Source organism: Lycium barbarum, chromosome 2 (assembly GCF_019175385.1).
Source record: "Lycium barbarum isolate Lr01 chromosome 2, ASM1917538v2, whole genome shotgun sequence".
Lineage (NCBI taxonomy): Eukaryota > Viridiplantae > Streptophyta > Magnoliopsida > Solanales > Solanaceae > Lycium > Lycium barbarum.
This window is the reverse complement of record NC_083338.1, coordinates 66785867-66807750: the sequence shown is the minus strand read 5'-3', so window position 1 is coordinate 66807750 and position 21884 is coordinate 66785867. Positions and strand designations below refer to the sequence as shown.

The following is a 21884-nucleotide window of genomic DNA, read 5'->3' as shown; positions in this document are numbered from 1 at the left end:
TTCGGCCCGATCCATAAATATATCATATACTGCTGCGGAACGTGCAGCCCGATCTATATATATATTATACTGCTGCGGAACGTGCAGCCCGATCCATACATATATACATATATACTGTACCCGGCCCTCTAGTGAGGGACTCGGTGAATGAAATCATGCATGTGAACATCATATATCATATACATACCATACCCGACCCTCTAGTGAAAAACTCGGTGGATCAAATCATCATATGCCCTCCTGGCCACCATAACACATCATCATCTCATCATGTCAGCATATACATATCCATAGTAATACTTCCTTTGAAAAGCATATCTTGTTCATGTATACAGAAAACAAAACATATTATGTTGCCGAGGCGTCGACTCCGATCCATATATAACATAACAAGTTAGTGGCGAATATAGCATAGTGCACACAATGATATAACCGGCCCAAGGCTCGGCGGACGATACAATAGTAGCACGCACGAGTGGAGTAATGAGAACCATATGTATATAAATCAATTTTAAGACTCGGTGGACAAGTATACTCGCCGACCACTGAAGGCGCAGAAACAAGTTTCGGGTCAATCCGACATAGTATGAGAAAGTTACGAGCGTTTGAAGTACAGAACGCTCTAGAGGCGTTTCAGAAGCCATTTTCGTAAAATCAAAGTCATAATCATGTCAAGTGTCTTTCGGATATCGTTATAGAGCAAATCAACTAGAACTTTTGGAATCATATGTATGTATCAAACATATCCAAGACCCAATGGAATAATTGAACGTGTTAATATTTGGGAAATCCAAACTTTAGTCATATTAATTTTCTTTCGAATGTCATACGGAAACATATTAAACGAACTTTGGACATCATGGGTACGCATCAACACCATATGAAATACCTTATGGAAGTCAAGGATATTAGCCATCCTAGTGGCTCTAAGAATAGGAAATTTCATTGAATTCATACATATACGTCATTTGCTCGTTTCATAGAGATCATGCCAAAAGAAAGAAAGGTAAGCCTTACATACCTTTCCCGCTTCCTTAGCTAATCCAACTTAAGTCTTTCGCTTCGCAAGATCTACAACAATAGTCATATATACCAAAGATTAGCCATAAACACTTAGAGTCCAATTCTAAACCAACACTCAATCTACCGAAATTTCGGCAGCATTTCCCCTGTAAATGCAACATCCCCGAGAATTCAACTCGGCCAAACATACAACAACAAATCCGAGAATTTAACTCGGCCAAAATATCAACAACAATACCAACAATTTTTCCAACAATATCGACAATCAATTCAAAACACATTCCAATGTTAACAACTTCTCTATACAAACTTTGACGACTTCCATTTACGTTCAGTTCATAATTGCTTACATATTCAAGTTCAAATCCGCAACCATTCAAACAATATTCAAGAATACTTCAACCAATCCGTACAATATTCAAGTAATCCGACCCATATGCTATGCCACCCGAAATCTTCCAAATGGAATAAGAACAATAACAACACATTTCTATCTTTCAAATTCATGAACTACACTTAGCAATGTTATCCCCCGCAAATACAAGAAATGATATTAGAATCACATTGGCCTCCAAATCAGCCTGTAACCATTTCAACATCAACTTGAATTATCAAACTCTCATTCCCATCATAGAATACATAACAACAACAACCAAAATACTACATAAAAATTAACTCATCATTCCTAAACCACACACACATACACGGCCAAACCCAACATGCATAGTTTCATGATTTTTATCCATTTCCACATACTACAACATGCACAAACCATTCATAACATATAAAAAGAAGATTAAACCTTACCTTTTCTTCTTGACTTCACAACTTAGCTAGGGTTGTAAACTTGCAACAATAAGAGGGATTCTTGCTTCAACAATTATACCACGTTAAAGAGGACCTTCAAATTAGTAGGAATGCTAGAAGAAATAAATTTTTGATCAAGATTTCCCATGGTTCATTTTTTTTCAACATGGCCGAATAGGCCTTGGTCTTTGTTGTCTTCTTTTCTTCTCCTAGGTTCTTGAGAGTTCTAAGGATAAATGAATATGATGAATTTGGTCCTCTTTGTATTATTTATTTTAAGTCCATGTGGGCCTTGGCCCACTTCTTCTTTGGCCGGCCACCTTAGCCCAATCTAACCAAGCCCACTTTTTTTTTTTTTTTTTTGCATTGTAATTCATGAAAAATTATTCTCCAAATTCCAAATTTGCCCTTAGCCTTCCTCCGTATTTCTGTGAGTCATCTTGCGAATTTCCCTTTTTGCCCCTAGCCTTTCTTAATATTTCCACATCAATAACTTTCATAAACAACTTGTGTGCTAGCAAGATCAAAATATAGCTTTGCTCTTAACTTCCCGCAATTATCTCGAATTATCCGAATACGAAAAATGCGGGATATAACAATGTGGCCTATCTTATGATATATAATATTATGTTTAAGTAAAAAAAAAAAACGTAAAAATTGGGAGATAAACAGAAAATAAGAAATATACCTACATGATAAGAGGAATTAAGGAGTGGGGGAGTACCGAGTAGGATTGTTTAAAATATTTGCTAAAAACCACTCTATATTCTATCCATACTTATATTGAAAAAACAAAACAAAAAACATAACCCCCCCCCCCTCCCCCACCCTATCACTTTGGTATCAAAGCAAGAAGATTTTCGGGCCTAAACCTATAATCTAAACTATATTTTAGACTATATTTTATGAGAAGACCATTCTCTGCACGACAAAGAAGACAAACCCCTATACCTGTTTATAAACAATATTATATGAGATAACATAGTTTTACTAATATATAAGTCATAATTATCATATGATATATTTAACTCGAAAAAGACTTACAAATCTTAAAAAGATAAGAAAGGTTTTAACTGAATATTGTAGATATATAGATATAGTTCATCGCCAAGACTTGCATGATAATATAACAATACTAAGTTTAAGAAATAACCCTAATTGGGAAATATATTTCACTAACGACGAGATAGTTAGAGCTGAAGATCGTATTAGACATCTAGAATAGAAAGTAAAATTTATCCCATTAGGGTAATGCAAGATAACTATTTAGAAGTAAAACAAGAGTTAGAAAGACTATACCGCGAATATATCTGTCTAAGTAGTACTAAAGAGAATCAGTTAAGATTACAAAAATTGATAGATATAATATCAGGATTAGAATATAAATTATTAGGACATGTAAGATCTAGGAAATATTCTTAAAAGCAGATCCAGAAGCGATTTAAGCCATACTAATTACCTTTATATGAAAACACAACCCTTTGTTAGACAAATAACTATAAAGTATTGGTATTTATATAGAGATATAGAAAGAAGAAGAGAATATAGAAAAGTTGAAAAGGCCTTAAGCGCATATTTAGAAGTAATAAATACAGAAACTTTGTCATCTCTAATAGAAAATAGACTGTTACAAAGCCAAATTAACGAAGATACAATTTCGGCTATAACTTGGGAATTACAAGGCATAAGAGAAGATATAAAAGGACTTACAGATAATATAGAGTATGAAAAGAAAGTTTGTAAAATAAGGATTCCTTTAGGATAATAAACAATTTTAGATAAAATAGATACACTAAATAATTTAGAATATTTAGACTTAAGAATATACCCAGAAAAGAAATATACAGCATTAAAAGATCATATTATTATAAAGTGTAATTTTAGTAACGGAGAACATATATTATGTAGTGAGGACAAACAATTTAATACACTAGCTGATTTAGTCATAAATGTTAGCGAAAAAACTCAAGAAAATAATAAAGATATTACAAGACTATTAGAAGCTCTACAGGCCTCTCAAGTTAATCAAAAGAAGAAGTTAGAAAAATTAAAACAAAACTTTGATTACCTAAAATCACAAGAATTAGAATTAGAACGAAAAATTCAGATTTTAACTAACAAATTGAGTTTAGAAAAATCACCTACAAAGATTGAAATAGAAAAGCTAATTAAGGCTATTCCAGAAAAGCCTAAAGAAATAGAAATAAAGACAAACCAGATAAATAACACAAACAACACAACAAATAGAAAAATTAAATAACGATATTAGATATTTGAAAAAGACACTAGAAGAGCTTAAAGAAATTACTCTTTCATGAACAAACCAACTAGAATCCAACAAGAAGCCTCAAAGTTAATAGAAAAATCTATATCTTTACCGCAAGACTATATAGACTATATACCTAATGCTAAATATGATCAAATACTACTAAAACAGAATATTAATATAATTTCTTTACTATTGGAAATAACTACGAATGTAGAACAAACAATAATTCCAAGGCTAGAAATAATAAGCAAGCGCTTAAGAGTAATAACTGAGACACAAAAAAAGAAAATTAATATAGAAGCTCCAAAGAATAAATAAGTGGAAGAATTAATAGAACAATTAAAAAAGGTTGAAATAACACCTCAGAAGGAGAAAGTTAAAGTAACAAGAAAACCACAAAAATGGACTTTCTTCCAATTAGACCAAGAAATGAAGGAGGATCAGAAAGGCAAGGACAAGAAAGACCCAGAGTAAGTTTTTTAGACAATAGAATAGGTAATAATCTTTTATCAAGAATTTTAAATAGAAGAAAACCAGAGGAGAACAATCAACAGCTAAGCGACGTAATAGACGTAGATAGAGATATACAAATTTTCCAACAGAATCAATTAAAACTATTAAATCTAAAGACTTTATACAATATAGAACAATTTTCAAGTACAACACAATTATATAGACATTATAGAGAAGAACAATTATCAGCCATAGGAACTAAAGTTAATACATTAAATCTAATAGATCCAGAGGTTGTAAGACAAATAAAAAACACTGGAAGAAGTTTAATGCATATGGGATTAATAGTAGTAGGATTAAAAGGATTAACTAGAAAGAACTTAGGAACCAAAGTTTTAATAGTGATTTATGACGATAGATGGTCAGACATGAAAAAATCAATAATAGGACTAACGGAAGTAAACATGACAACCAATGGAGGAATTTTTTATATTAGCCAAGACTTTATAATGAATTTAGCAGAATTTGAAAAACACATAAAAATAGGAATACAGACTAAGGGATATAAAGAGATGTGTAACGGTAATAATTTATTAATGTGTGTAGGATTTTTAGGAAAAATGACTAATAATAGTAATACAAAATTTAAAATTAAGGTAGAAGACGTAGCAGAAGTAATGGGCAATAGAGGAATAAGACTAATAAAACCCATAAAAATAAATCCTGAAGAATATGCAGGGATGGAATCGAATCTAGAAGACTTTAATAGCAAAAAGATTCTGCAGCCAGAGTCTCACCTAATGTACACTAATTCTAGGGGAGAGACATCTATACATTTTACCAATTATAATTGCACACCACAAAAAGACATAGAAGAAGAAAGAACTTTAGACGAAAATGAAATTACATAATCAAATTTTATGAATATAGAACTTATACAAGACGAGTTTGCAGTAGACATAGCTATAGAAGAAGCAAAAAGACTCCATGAAGATAACAAAAATATACTTTTTAAATGTAAAGGGTGTAAGTTAGGAGACTTAACAATAGAAGAAACCATAAGTCATTTTAAATTATGTAAAGCTAGAACTGATAATTGGGATATAGAGTAGAAAATATGTACCAAAAGAAATCAGACGAATTTGATAAAATATTAGAAGATATGCAATACAGTGATGAAGAAATAGAGATAGACTCAATAACAAGTCAAAAAGAATTAATGGAATTTAGTGCGTCTAGTTCTAGTCCATTTCAAAGAACAACTGTTGGATAACAATATACTGTAGATACAAGTACAGGAAATGTACCGAGGAGAAGAGTTTTTAGAACAACAGGAGAACCCATAGATAATGTTAAACCATCAGGAAAAAGAATGCCTGTAGAAGAATCTATCATCCTTCAAGAAGGAGGTAATAAAGGTAAAATATTAATTATAGCAGCACACGATCCACAAAGATGAAATTCAGTAATAGATCTTTGGAAAGGAATAGTAGTAGCAGACTATATAAAAACATATAATGATACAGACGCAGAAACAATGTATAAATACCTAGAAACATTTTTAGGAGAATCAGCAAAAGCCTTATGGGAAGCCTAGAAAGAAAATTTTCCAATGGAGTTCCAACACTTAGTATCCATGGGAGCAAATCCATATAATTTTACTAATAAAATACATACTTTAATTACAGGGGAAGATCCAAATAGTGGATTATTAGTATTACAAAGAATGCAGTAATAAAATTGGAACATCTAAGTATAAGTAGATGGGTTCTATATTAAGAAGTTTTTAAACGATTCTTTTTATTACTGTACTATTAGTGGAAATGCTTTTGATCAAGAATTAGGTAAAAAATTATTTAATAAACTACCAGGAGCCTTAGGAAGAGAAACAGAAGATAGATGGAATAAGAGAGACGGATTAGTACAGAACCCTAATCTAAAATGGTCAATAGGGCATAGAATAAAAAGACAATTATAAAAAGAAAAGGCATAAAAAATGTAGAACACATTATAATAGAAATTATCCTCAATATAATAGAAAGAAATATTATCTTAGAAAGTTAGCAGCTAGAAAACCTTACTTAGACAGAAATAGGCATGAAAGAAAATACAGAACATATAGAAATTATAAAAATAAACTAGAATGCTTTACTTGTGGAAGTGTAGAGCACTTAGCAAATACATGTTCAAAAAGAATAAATAATAACACAAGAAATTCTCAGCTAATTGAAGATTTTCAAGAAACATTAATAAATGTAGATGAATATATGTCAGATACAGAAAGTATATATTCTATAGCAAGTGTAGACACTGAAGAAAAAATCAATACAGACTCATCAGACTCAGAAGCAGAAGAATTAATTAATGAAATAGGATTAGAAAATCTAGACTTAGAAGCAATAGATAATTTAGCAAATATAGCGGAAGACTGTAACCATGAGTTCGAAAGAAATAAAGGATTAGATAGTAATGTGTGTTTCTTTTGTAAATGGTATCCTAATGGAGACAAACAGGCTAAATGTAAAAATTGTTATATAGAAGGATGTACAATGTGTATAGAAAAAAAATTTAAAACAAAAATAAATAAAGAGAAAAATCATAAGAAAATTGAACACCCTAGTATTAATCTAAGAATGATAACATTAGAAACAAGAATAAATGAATTAGAAACTAGATTATGTAAACTAGAAAAAGGAAAACAAAAAGAAACAGATAGCGAAGATGAAGAAATAAGTTTATCGAATATACAACCAATAATGAGACCATTAAGAACAATACCAGAAGATTCTCAAGCAGAATTAATGAGTATAAAAGACCATGAAGCATTAGTGTGTAATGAAGATAAAAAAATTAGGAATAATAAAGATACTTGCAAGAATTAAAATAGATGATTATGAGATAGAAACATTAGCATTAGTAGATTCAGGGTGCACAGAGTCCATAATAAATAAAAGAATAGTTCCACCTAATTTAATAAAAATTCTAGAGAAACCAGTTGCAGCCATACAAATGGATGGGACTCATACCAACATATATAGACATTATGTTCATAAGGCATACATTAGTTTTATAAATAGATGTTCAGAATTCTACAAACCAAGCTATAAAATGGATAAGATATGGGTAAGAGACCTTAATATAAATATAGATTTTGTCATAGGATTAGACTTTATGTTACATAATAATGACAGTTGTATGATTACAAGAGATGGAGTAATTTTCTTAAAAAATATTACTAATACACCAGTACAAGTTCTTAAGACTGAAACTAGAATCCGCCATAAGAAGATCCCTACCACATACAAAATAAACCTGTACAAAGAAAAAGATAGTTGTTGTAAAGACGGTCAAGAGAATAATACATGTTGCAAAAGTAAGACAGAGACAAAGAATTTAATTCTAGAAGAAGAGGAAATACTAGAAAATGAAAATATATTAGGAAAAGACTGTACTTTAATAGATATAGAAAAAGAATTATATAATTTTAAAACAGTGATAGAAAAAGTAGGAGTAATAAAAAATCAAAAAGATCTAGATAATATAATAAAAATATTAGATGAAATAGAAATTATAGGGGAAAAGCCGTTAAAACATTGGAAAAATAATAGGATTGTATGTGAATTAGATATAATAAACCCAGACTATGTAATTAAGACAGCTTCTATTGAAGCAACAAATCAAGATGTAGAAGATTTCAAAATACAAATAAAAGAACTATTAGATTTAGGAGTAATACGAAGATCTACTTCTAAACATAGATCTGCAGCATTTATGGTAAGAAATCATAGTGAAATAGTAAGAGGAAAAGCTAGAATGGTAATAAATTATAAAAGACTTAATGATAATACTAGGACAGACGGATATAAGCTACCAGATAAGACAGAATTAATAAATAGAATAAAAGGAAAGAAAATATTTAGTAAATTTGATTGTAAATCAGGATATTGGCAGGTATGAATGCATGAAGAAAGTATAGAATGGACGGCATTTACCTGTCCTGAAGGACATTTCGAATAGTTAGTAATGTCGTTTGGACTAAAGACAGCTCCGCCAATTTTTCAAAGAAAAATGGATAGTATATTTGGAGAATACAAAATGTTTGTATTAGTATATGTAGATGATATACTAGTGTTTAGCAGAGATATTAAAGAACACTTAGGACACCTACAAACTGTATTTAGACTATTAGTAGAAAATGAAATAATAATTAGTAAGAAAAAGATGGAATTATGTAAAAATTATATAAACTTTTTAGGAGTAGTACTAGGAGAAGGTAAAATAAAGTTACAACCTCATATGACAAAGAAAGCTTTGGAAATGCCAGATAAGTTAAACAATGTTAAAGAATTACAAAAAAATTTAGGAATAGTCAATTATGCTAGAAATTTTATAAAATATTTAGGACAAATAGCAGGGCCATTGTATTCAAAGACTGGATCTAATGGTCAAAAACACTTTAATACTGAAGACATTAAATTAGTACAAAAAAATAAAATAAAAAATATTCCTGATTTAAATATTCCACTCGAAACAGATTATTTAATTATAGAAATAGATGACAGTTTTGAAGGATGGGGAGCAGTATTAAAAGCAAAAACTAATAAATATAGTAATAAAAGTGAAAGAAAGATATGTTCTTATCAAAGTGGTAAGTATAAAGAAAAAGAAAATATGAGTAGTATAGATGCAGAGATTTTAGCTGTAATATACGGATTAAATAGCTTTAGACTATATATCTTAAATAAACTAGAAATAGTAGTTAGAGCAGACTGCGAAGCTATAGTAAAATTCTATCAAAAAATAAATGATAAAACTAGTAGTACACGAAGATGGCTAAATTTCTTAGATACCATTTCAATTTATAATTTAAAATTTGAACATATAAAAGGGAAAGATAATAATTTAACAGACCAATTAAGTAGACTAAAGATTACTGCTAACTGATTTTCTATTTGAACAGCATGAGACCTTCCAGTTCTCAGACAGCAGACAAGGGGAAAGACATATCCTCAACCCAAGACACTTACAAACAGACCGTATTAGGTAATCTTCATTTTAGACCTACATCTTCATTAGAAAGGAATACTATGGAAAGAATACAATTCGGAGTTAATAGCTTAGTAGCCTTCTAGCCATCAAATTAGACTTTTGAAGTATTGCCAGAATATGTAATAGACAAACAACAGAGATGTTTGGTAGACAATCTATGGATTTCGCATAATAGAAAAGACGCCAAACACTTTGTAGCTACTATAAATTCTCTTTGTCAGTATTTCACAGACAAAAATTTAGACAAAAAATTCAAATTTTATGTTGTAATTCATGGTAAAACTAATGGTATTTTTCAAACATGGATAGAAGTTTTAGACTCTATTAAAGACATAAGAAAACCACTTTTTAAAGGATTTAATGATTTTACTGAGCCATTAGACTACGCTAGAGGAATGTTGGGTCCAAATTACTATATTTCTTCAGCTCTTAGACAAAACCCAGACAAAATCCCTCAGTACAACATACAAAAAGACAGGGACAAGGTGATTTTTTGTGATCACTGTTCTACTATGACTGAAGTGGTCAAGAGACTAAACCAGCAGAAAGAGACATTGGTTCAAGAAAAAATGAAACTCTTAGATCAAGTAAAGATATTAGAACAAAGACTACAAGCGGTTAAGTTCGAGTTAGTGCAATCATAGAGTTCTCCATCTCAGACAAAAATGGATGAGACGGGTGTGCATTCCCCAATGAATGCAGTTAGACCCACTGTATCGGGTTAAGATATAGCTAGTCCGGTTCAAACGGTAGCCGGTAAAGACTCATCAAATCCGTTGATGGCTGTCACTTCGCCAAAAAGTGAAGATGAGGGATGTTCATCTCTCCAGACAAGACGAAAACTACCAAAGACACTTACGCAAGGAGTAACTTCTACAAAGAAAGGTATACTTGCAAAAAAGAAAAAGAACGAAAAAATAGAAAATATAGAAAATATAGTAAAAGAGACACTAGAAAAAAAATCAGACAACAGAGCAAGATAAACATATAGTTAAAAATCCTAGTCTAGAATTATCTCCAAGTCAAGGGATGTCACCAGTCCATAGTTCAGATTTTGAAGGAGATCATATTAATTTCCAGGACAGTGCATTTCAAGACTCTCAAGATCCAAATGATGTAGACTCAGGCATGAGTTTTGATTCGGTTGCTCTACACAATTTGGACACATAGACAAGAATTAGCGGAGACAATAATGATAGCACAAGAAGACAAAATAAAAAAGAAGACATTTCAGGAAAAGAAGACTTTAGTGGAGGCAATACTGATAGCACAAGACAAAATCAAAACGAAGACATTTTAAAAAAAAGAAGACTTTATTAAAGTAGCTCTAATAAAGTAGTAGCTTTAATAAAGTAACGAGACAGCTCAGCAAACGAAAAAAAATATAAAGTATCTTTTGAAAAGTTTCACGTGACGATGGGGCCCCAAGAGCACCCGGATGAACTCAAAAGATTCTTTACAAATTTGAAATCCGGAGTTGAAGTCCGCTAGACACCTATAAATAGCAGCATTTGTGGAGAAGCAAAGACATCGAGAAAAAATCATCCACCACATCTCTCAAGAAAAACCCCCTTCACTTTCAAATGCCCCAATCCCTCAATCCCTTCTCCAGTCTGTCCAAAACTTTTGTAACAAAAGTGATAGGGGGATTATATTTTTTGTTTGTTTCAATATAAGTATGGATAGAATATAGAGTGGTTTTTAGCAAATATTTTAAACAATCGTACTCTGTACTCCCTCACTCCTTGATTCCTCTTATCATGTCGGTATATTTCTTATTTTCTGTTTATCTCCCAATTTTTACGTTTTTTTTTTAAATCTGGACTCTGTCCAGTTATGAATCTTATTACACTGTTCATCTCTTTCTCTTAACCTTTGTTCTTAATATCCTTCTTTTTTAACCACATCCCGGTTACCACAGCCAACATCGTCCCTTATCACTTGGACATTAAAACGGTCTTTTAAACACCTAGAAATTTACATGTTAATCCATCGAGTATATTAAGAAATTAAGAGAATAACCATATACCAAGAGTAATAGATTCATACTAACAAGTAAGTAATTAATTAAACATAATATGTTAATTAAACATGATAAAATTTACATAATAGGGAGATTAGTTCAGAAAACATAGTTAAAACTTACATGACTTTGAAGATGGAGAGAGGTTTCCCTTTCGGGGAACCCAAAAACTATTTCACACTTAAGAGAAAATTACTAAAAGCTTAATACTATTTTACAGGAGATTTTTTTTACAAAGGTTTTGGATAGACTTGTTATATCCCGTATTTTGTACGTTCGGATAACTTGAGATAATTGCGAAAAGTCAAAGGCAAGACCATTTTCCAAAATTATTTCGATGAATAAGTTATTTATTAGTATGGAAATGATGAGAAAGGCTAAGGGTAAAAAGGAAAATTCGCAAGATGGTTCATAGAAATATTGCGGAAGGCTAAGGGAAAATTTGGAATTTGGAAAATAAATTTTCATGAATTACAAAACAAAAAAAAAAAAGAGGGGGCTTGACTAATTTCGGCCAAGGTGGTCGGCCATCTGGGGTGGCCCAAGGCCCACATGGAGGCCTAATATATATTTCCCAAAAGATGATTATTGGTCACATTTTTTTCATTCTTAAAACTTGGAAAATAGAAGAAGCTTGGAGAAGGACCAAGAAAAAGGCCATTCGGCCATGGTGGAAAAAAAGAAAAAAAAATTGAAGCCTCCAAATTTGATCCAAAAAAATATTTTCTTCTAGCATTCCTACTAATTCAAAGGTCCTCTTTAACGTGGTATAATTGTTGGAGCAAGAAAACCACTATTTGTTGCAAGTTCATAATTCTAGACAAAGGAGAAATCAAGGGAAGAAGGTAAGAACTAAACTTCTTTTTATATGCTATGAATGGTTGTGTATGTTGTAGTGTGTAGAAATGGGTGAAATTCATGAAAATATGGATGTTATGTTGTGGCCGTGTGAAGGTGGTATGTGGCCGTGTAGTTATTGTGTAGTATGGGGAGAATGAATCAATTTCTCTTAGTATTTTGGTTGTTGTTATAATGGACTCTATGATAAAAATGAATGTTTAATAATTCTAGTGGAAGTTGTAAGTGTCGGAATGTTGTTTTAGAAGATAATAGGACTATAATATTACTCTTTGTATTTATGGAAAATAATGTTGTTAGCATGTGAAATGTTGGTTTAGTTCATGCATTGGGAAGAAAAAAATGTATTGTGGTTTTTGTTGCATCCGGAAGGTTTTGGGTGATGTAATATGTTGATTGGGTTGTTGGAATATTATGTGAATTGTTAGAAGTATTCTTGAATCATGTTAGAAAGATTTTGGATTAATACTTGAATGTGGGATCATTGGTGTTAGCTTGAATATATGAGATTAAATTGGATAAATGAAATGTCGTGAATTGTGTGACGAGAGTTGTTAATGTTAGAATATGTTTTGGGATTGATTGTTGAAGTTGTTAGTATGATTGTTGGAAATATTGTTAATAATTTGGCCGATTTGAATTCTCGGATTGTTGATTGTTGATTTGGCCGAGTTAGATTCTCGGGGATGGTGTATTTACAGGGGAAATGCTGCCGAAATTTCGGCAGATTATAAGTGAATTTACTTGAAAGATTAAGATAAGTATGTGACAATATGTCTGATGATTATGTAAATCTCCTTGAATGTAGAATAACGAGCTTGAGCGAATAAACGTAGCTAATAGAACGTGGAGCAGGTATGTAAGGCTTACCCTTCTTTCTTTTGGCATGATCTTATGAAACGAGCAATGACGTATATGTATGATTCCGGAGAAATTTCCTACTCTTAGAGCCACTAGGATGGCTAGTATTTTTGGCTTCCACAAGTTGTCTCATATGGTTTTGATGTGTATCTATGACGTTCGAAGGTTGTCGATATGTTTCCAAATGGTATTCGAAAGATAGTTGATATGAATAAAGTTTTGATTTTCAAATGCTAGCACGTTCGAGTATTCTATCGAGTCTCTGACATATTTTGATATGTGCATATGTTCCAAAAGTTCTATTTGATTTGATCCATAACGATATCCAAAAGATTTTGACATGATTATGGTTTCGATTTTCCAAAAATGGCTTCTGAAACGCTTATAGAACGTTCTGTACTTCAAAAGCTCGTAACTTTCGTATACTAATTCCGATTGACCCGAAACTTGTTTCTGAGACTTCAGGGGTTGGTAAGTATGCTTATCCATCGAGTCTTGATTTATGTGCATATGGTTTCTCACTACTCTGCTCGTGCATGTTACTATTATATCGTTCGCCGAGTCCCGGGCCGGTATATATCGTGCGCATGGTTCGCCGGGTCCCTTGCTTGAGGGTCGGGTGCCATATATGTATTCCGGAGTATGATGTGTTACGGTGTTATGATGTGTTCATGGTTCGCCGAACCATATATGTGTATATGTATATTCTGATCTTATGATGTGATATTATGATGTGTGACGGAGATTTCGGAGCAAACCTTCTGGAGTATGATGTGTGTGGCGCCTAAGGCAGTGTGGCGCCACGTTCCCCGGGTCCCACAAGGGGCCGGATACCGTTCTCGGCATGCATGATTCGTGTTTCCAGTAAGTTGTTTGTTATTCTGCACATCGTGCTTATTCTCTGTACTAACCTTCTGCACGTGCCACAACAATATAATATGTGTATATGGATCGGGCTGCACGTTCCGCAGCAAATACATTTGTGGATCGGGCCGTACGTTCCTCGGCACTAATAAGTTATATATATATGGATCGGGTCGTACGTTCCTCGGCGCCATTATGTTACATATGAATCAGTTATGTGTGTATGTATATGATGACATACGCTGTTGGCACGCACGGTCGGTGTTTGGAAAGTCCGCTTCTTTGCACTCTGGATGATCTACTTATTTTCTGTACTTCTTCTGACTCATGACATCGGTATACACGATTTGCATTCTGAAAAATAAGTATTCTGAGTATTCTGAAAATGTACTTACTTTTGTACTGTTTGTTTCGATTATGGTTCTGTTTTCTGTATTTCATGCTTTACATACTCAGTACATATTCCGTACTGACCCCCTTTTCTTCGGAGGCTGCGTTTCATGCCACGCAGGTACACCCAGATGAGTAAAGGACATTGCTAGAAGATGCTTCAGCTGGATTGGCAACTCCATTTGTTCCTGGAGTGCTGCCGAGTCAGAGTATATGTGCTATGATGTTTTGTTCGAAGTTAGAGACTTTGCAGACAGAGTCGTAGGTATAGAATGTCAGTTTTGTAAGCGGCTCCATCAGCCGATATGTCATTCTGTGTTATGCCATAAATTCTACATGACTCAGATTTTGTTTAATTTGAAAATAACGATGAAAAAGAATATTTCAGAAGCACTGCACTATGTATTTCACTTTTATTTGATTTCAGAGTCCGAAGAGATTATGTATGTAATAAAAGTCTATGGGTTCGCTCGGCTCCGGATATGGGGTTGGGTGCCCATCACACCCTAGGGAGGTTAGGGTGTGACAAAGTGGTATCAGAGCGAGGTTTGCCCTAGGGGTTGTCTGCAAAGTCATGTCCAGTAGGGTCCTATTTATAGGTGTGAAGCCGACCACATTTATAAACAGGAGGCTACAGGGCATCTAGGGATTGTTGACCTTCTTTCTGTCTCAGATCGTGCGATAGAGCCAAGTCATAGGAAAATGGAATTCCTTATATAAGCCTTACATACGACGGAAGAAGGCGAGTAACGATATGGAAGGTCATAGAGGTAAGCCTTGATATAATTGTTCTGTTACTTGGAAGTTGGAAGCTCTGGGTGGCTGGAATATGTCATATGACTGTATGCTTTGTAAGGCATTGTTGGTATTTGCTGCGTACAGATATTGAATGGTAAGAATGGTAAAAGAGATTTTGCTAGAATTGTTCAAAAATTAGGTCACTTAGTTAAGTACGCCTAACAGAAGGAAGTCTGGAAAGGAAATATCGTAAGTAGACAATAACTGGGATGTGATGTTTTAGAGGAGCTACGTATTCGGGCGTGGCGTGAAAGATAATTGTGAGAAAGACGATTAGCAGTCCAGAGGATTAAAATGGGTTGTATTCGAGGTTTAGTAAGAACAAGGTTGCTAAAGGATTCAGAGAAAGTTGACAATCAGTTTGCTGTAGATCCTGATGTAAGAATGGTGAATGGAATCCGAACAGACTGATATCCGAATACTTATAAATAACGGTGACGGAGGTATATTTGTTACTATCGGGAATCTAGGAATCTGGGACGAAGGATAGTTATACACCTAAGTGAAAGGTGAACACTAGGAATTAAAAAGGGCGAAACAGTAATTGTAAAAAGAAATGACGTGTTACGAAAATGACTCGGAATCTGTAAGACTTTAATTTGCTCTAGATCATGTAATAAAGGTCATATGAGGAAGCGGGCGCGATTATATCAGTATTAAGGCACCGAATTTCATCGAAGTTTCGAGGTTAAGCGTGCTAAGGTGGGAGAAATTTTAGGATGGGTGACCCCTGGGATGGGTGCAGGAAATTCTATATATCCAGACAGGAGAGACAAATGAGAAGCTAGAGTGTCCTAAGGGAAATTAGAGTATACGGGATGGTTGGAGACCATAAGAGGTCACGTAGGACGAGACAGGCTAGACTGGAGAAGAGCCAGAAAGTGCGTCACAGCTCTGGAGTTAAGATAGGCTTGAATAGCGTTTGGAAGTATTTTGTGAACTAGTGGATAGTAATTATATATATATATATATGAATGCGTGTGGTATTCCATATGTGATTATATCGGTGGACATGTGAGTTCCAGCAACCGGCTCTACGGTAAAGAAAGCATTAATCAAGTAAAGGTACCGAAGTTCGAGTGACAGCAAAAATAAACGGCACAAATGTTATGAGGTAAGCTGATGTTATTTCTCTACAGGTTAAGATTGGAAATTTTAATACAACGATATTGGAAAAGAAAGTGAGTGAGTAGCTGGAAAATAAACGGATCAAAGTGTCGGAAGCAAATGAAAGGTAAGAAACCTCAGTGTGTGAGGCCCCCGAGAGAAATTACCGGCAAAGTACGAGACTATTTGGATAAACATTCAAAGGTAGGTACTTAAAAAGGGTAAAGTGTGGTAATATAGAACAAGAGGAATGTGTGAGGTTCGAGGACCAATTTCAATAAGTGAGGCTAAAGATATAGTGACTACGACAAGGAATGTGAAGTAAGAGAAAGAATGATAAAGCCTTGTGGCGATGTTAGAAAATTTTGACCCCTGAAAGGCATATAAAGAAATAAATGCGCAGATGCATTAATATGATTGCCTCGGGAATGTAAGTGTTTTCCTGAAAGGATGACTTAGAATTGAAACGGATTTGTGAGCTTAAAGTAATATTTCACAAACTTCAGAACCCATACGGCAAATAATAAGAAAAGAAAAATGTTCGAGAGGGAAGGAACCCAAAAGGGTTAAGAATGAAAGTAGAAAAGGTATACTAACGGATTAGACACAGGAAGAGGAGAACATTTGAGAATAAAACAATTGGAAATCTTTAATCATAGGAGTAAGAAGGATACTTTAACAAGTTAACGATAGAAACCCGATTACGCACCAAGAAAAGAATAAGGATAATGGGTCAGCACCGTTGACTTGGAAATTAAAGGCGTGGAGCGAGAATTCATGTGAAGTCTGAAAGATTTGATCCTAGAGAAAATGGGATGAAATATAAAAAATGTGCATGGGAGACCGTTCGGTCACAACATCATAAACATGGTTAAAGGTTCGATGAGCGAGGATAAAGAGAATGTAATCTGTAAGGATTTTATGCTAAGGTCAAAGTAGCAGGACGCATAGCTGTAACGCAAACGCGTAGTTAAGAAGAACTACGAGTAAGTAAGCTAAAATAGGTGAAATGATTAATAGTGGATGGAAAGGTATGGGAATGTTGACAAGAATGATAATGTAGACAGAAAATGAAAAGGAAAGCTTATGGAAAGAAGTTTCGATATGTTATGCACGGAGTTGGAGAAGATCTCACAAAAGGACTATTGGCATATGAGGAGCCCCTAAAAGGGGGGGAGAAAATAATATGTTAGGCTTAAAAGGAATCACAATATTTTCAAGCGCTGGAAAAGGAAATTTATCAACTCGGGACCAGAGTTCGGAACATGTCGGCACATCAAAAGGATACATGAAGAAGTAGAAATGAATTAACAATGAGTATACCGTAAGGCCGACATAAAGGGAAAGGCTGAAAGATACCTTAGGCGAATGCTTCATGCTAATATGAATTATGTTATGTTTATGCCATGATTTGAATCTCTCTTATCGGGCAAATTTGCACCGTACCTAAGTACGCAGCGACATGTTCTAAAGGATAATAAAAAGAGTAGGAAAAGGCTACAAGCTAAATTCGCAAAGGATAATGGAGAGGATGTAACATCCCGTACGTTTATGTTATGATGTATCACGAGTTGATCAATATGGATTCAGAGGATTAGAATCGTACATGAGGTTACAGATGTAAGACCTCACAAGTTTGACGAATTTCTAAACTATTATATATAGCCTTGATATTGTACTTTCTTTTAAATGTAACCTTTCTGTGAAAAATCGATAAACATGATTTTTATATAGTTAAAATTGCTACTATTTATTTTGATATGCTTTAAATTATATACATGATATCAGGTAGTTTACAAATGGGATTTTCTTTATTATAAAGGTAGAAATTATTTTATCATAAGAAAAGAAAGTTATCTTTTTCCTTTTGAGAATTAAAAGTACAAACATTTGTACTCTTGATATAAATTGAAATGCTAGAATTTTGTAAAATATATTTTTGTTACAATGTATAAGTTACCCTTTGCTAGATAAGTTGGATACGAATTATATAGACACATATCTTTTTGTAGCCAGGTTATAGAATTTTGTTGAATAGTTTATATTTATTATCCTATAAATGGATAAACTTTATGATTATATATTTTAATTAATATATGAAGATAAGATTTTTTTTAGTGCCTGACATGTGTTTTCTCGGAAACATGACAATTGATTCATTTAATGCACCCACCGCCTCTTACATTAAAATAGTGTCAATACTCTTTTAACTTTCTACTTTGGCAACTAGTTACCACGTTACTTCACTTATAGGTATTCGTATATATTCCTTATCAGATCATTATCTAGCATATTGAAGTCCTAATCTTCTGAACTCCCTCAAGTGGTGCTACATTGAGGTGAATTTTATATATAGGGAACCAAAATTCCTCTTTCTCTTCGTATATTCATTGCATGTCTTATATTAATTAGATCTATAGTTATTTTTTTCTACATGCTCAACGGACTTATATGGAGGATCAATTGGTGTAGTAACTGATTACTAAAAGCATCTACATCAGATTGTTTGAGCTTGGATGCAAGGTACGTATTCGTTAAAAACTCATGGGACGGTGATCGGAAGCTGTGAGTTCAACCTGTGGTAGTTGTATAAGTTGATTAGTTATTATTTTCTTGTGGTATGGAGATTGGTAGGGTTTGGTAGCTCGCTTAGAGCTTGTTTGTTGTTCAAAGGAGGTCGGATGTGGAGTACACCATTGTATTATAGCTTCGGTAATTTGTCGCCCCTTGATTACTTGAAGATAATGCTGGTACAAATGTAGTATTGGGTTGTTGTTGTTGTTGTTGATATATTGAGCCGAGCTAAGCCTCGGGGGTGTTATATGTATAGGGGAAGTGCTGCCGAAATTTCGGTAGACAAAATAAAAATAAGTGAATTCTTGAAGTCTTGCAATTCCTAATTGGTAACTTTGACCATTTGTAGATTTTGGACGAAACGGCGTTTGATTTTGTACGAGCATGAGCCGCAAGAAAGGTATGTAAGGCTACCCATTCCTTCTTTTGGCATGTCATAGGTATACTAGGTCGATATTTGAGCCTTGGAGGCACTTCTGTTCCTTGAAATCCGAAATGGAAATCGAGTACTATTCACTCAATCGAATTGAACTATAAAACTCATATTTTGCTGGAAAGTGCTCAAATGTCCGAAACTTTTGTAAATGTAATTGATTTGCTTCGAAACTTCCATGTATGCTTCTATAGACCCCAAATGTCCGTGATTCATGTCCGACACCTCGACTTGACCCGAGGTGGCCCGTTAACTCCGAGACTCTTTCGTTTGCTATATAAGGCTCATTTTTTTATATAATGTCGGCAAAAGACTTTTGTTTGTGAATTTGGCTATCGAAAAATAATGTTTTGATTGCCATATATCCTAAATTATATTTTGAAACATAATTTCCATTTTGGAGATACTTTTGTGAAATGAACCCCGTTTTGATTAATTGTTCGAACTATTTCGACTAATGAGTCAACATATGATTTTATCAAGTTTGCAAAATTATTTTGATATATAAATTGCTTTGTTTGCTCACGACTCCACTCGTGCCCTTATTATGATTTCGTTCACCGGTTCCTGGGCCGGTTATGGTTCATGCGCACTATGATAAATTCGGCCGTATGCTGTGTTACGGTTCCCGTGACCTCGCCATAGGGCCGGGTTCCGCTTGGAGTTATGCTGTGATATGGCTGGTGATATGTTATGATGATATGTGTGTTCGGGGATGTACGAAGATTTGAACCTTCTGGTGTTATGATGTGTGTGGCACCAGCGTCGGAGTGGTGACCACGTTCCTGAGCTTTGCATGATTTTATCTGCATTACGTATATATGTTTTTGGCACAGATTTTGATATACTGGTCAGTATCCCCTTTTTGTATCCTGTTTGTTTTCAGTTATGGTTTACACTTCTGCACTTCATGCTTTACATACTCAGTACATCTTTCGTACTGACCCCCTTTCTTCGGGGGCTGCGTTTCATGCCCGCAGGTACAGACGCCGGTGATCCACCACTGTAGGCTCCACGTCCTGCTATTACAGAGTGCTCCTTTTGATTCGGAGCCCATATATCGGCAGATATCTTTTGGGATGTGTATGTATCTGTATATTCGACTATTTGGGGTACGGCGGGGCCCTGTCCCGTCATATGTTTTCGTTTTGTATATGTAGAGGCCTGTAGTCATATATGTGGGTCGAGGGTCCTATATGTGTCTGTTTGATTACGATCTGTGTCTTAATGCGGTCCGTCTGTTATGGTGGCCAAAATGGCCCTTATGTTTATATTTGTACACATGATCGGCGATGTGCATTCCGCCGCTTCTATCTGTTCCGTTATGATATTTTGGTATGCACGACCGCTTAAGACAAGTTTTGATTTAAATTATGTTTAAAATAACTATTGTGAACTCTGAGCTAAGTTGGATATGATAATTGGATATGTAAGTCTGTCTGGGTGCCCAAGTAGGGTGCCAGTCATGGCCCACGGGGCTGGGTCGTGACAAAAGTGGTATCAGAGCGGTTTGTCCTCGGAATGTCTACAGGTCGTGTCTCGTAGAGTCTTGTTTATCGGTGTGTTGTGCACCACATCTATAAATAGGAGGCTACAGGGCATTTAGGGTGTTACTTTTCTTTGGATCTTAGATCGTGCGATAGAGCCAGCTGTAGGAAATGAATTCCTTTTTCTTACTAACCCGTGATTGCAGCTGGAGAACGGTATCGACGTAAGACAGCGATTGATAATATTGGAAGCTACACAATACACAGGTAAGTAATGATATGAAAGATGTATGCTGGGTAAGGTGTTTGAAATACGATTGAAACATAAAGCTGAAGGTTGAAAGGAAAAATAAACAGGAAAGTGTAGCAGGTGTAGTTGAATTGGGCATGTGAGGTAAGCCTCGATATCTGTGTACTTCTATTTGTAATTGTTAGCCCCGTGTGGCTATGATGCGACATGATGTGATATGTATATACGTATATGTGTTGGCCCTGTGAGGCATGGTTGGTATTTCCTGTGTACAGGTTTTGGGATAGTAAGAAATACAGAGGAACCTCTGCCCAAATTTTTCTAGAGATACGAAAAGGAAAATGAGATATACATTCTTAACATATCTTAAAGGTCGATACCGATAGGATAAATCTATGAGGGTGGATTAAAAGTTTCAGAGGTACCCTCCATGTCATTTGTATGAAGCATCACCCTTATCGGAAAATTTTATCTCGAGAAAGCATATACGAGTAGCAAATTCGCAATTTAATTTGAGGGACCAAAAATATGTTCCAACCCTTTTTGTTTTAGCACAGCCCATGTGAAGGGCGAAAATGTCCGACGACCAAGTTTTCTCTAATTGAAAGAATACAAAAGGTAGGACAAGCAGTTGAGAA

General features: G+C 34.3%; 1 long non-coding RNA gene across 1 annotated transcript; it reads left to right on the top strand.

Annotated features, from left to right (window-relative positions):
- The first annotated feature begins 18902 nt into the window (after positions 1-18902).
- On the top strand, positions 18903-21023 carry LOC132620480 (uncharacterized). The gene is made up of 3 exons (XR_009574926.1): positions 18903-19025; positions 19426-19476; positions 20490-21023. It is a non-coding gene; the product is annotated as an uncharacterized LOC132620480 (long non-coding RNA).
- The last annotated feature ends 861 nt before the right edge of the window (positions 21024-21884 follow it).